The following is a 410-nucleotide window of genomic DNA, read 5'->3' as shown; positions in this document are numbered from 1 at the left end:
CCTCGAGAGAGGCTGGCCTCTGTACTCCTCTGGAGTTGCCCACGATGAGAGGCGGCGGGCTGGTGTGGGCTTGCTTATAGCCCCCCAGCTTAGCCGCCATGTGTTGGAGTTTACCCTGGTGAACGAGAGGGTCGTTTCCCTGCACCTTCAGGCTGGGAATAGGTCTCTCAGTCCAGCCTTTCTCGAGGAGTAAGGTTCCAGAACCTGAGCTGTGCGTGGAGGTGAGCCCAACTATCTCTACCTCTCAACCTCCCGCCCAAGCTCGGGCTCCTTCCATGTCGAGGTGACATTCCATGTCCCCAGGGCTAGTCTCCGTGTCCAGAAATCGGGTTGTCGGGGCCCCTGCCTTCGACTGCTGCCCGATCCACTGTGCACTAGCCCCTTACGAATCCTCCTGCAGGTGGGGGGCT

The sequence above is a fragment of the Monopterus albus genome, unplaced genomic scaffold, assembly GCF_001952655.1.
Source record: "Monopterus albus unplaced genomic scaffold, M_albus_1.0 scaffold249.1, whole genome shotgun sequence".
NCBI classification, from domain to species: domain Eukaryota; kingdom Metazoa; phylum Chordata; class Actinopteri; order Synbranchiformes; family Synbranchidae; genus Monopterus; species Monopterus albus.
Note: the sequence above shows the minus strand (reverse complement) of the source record.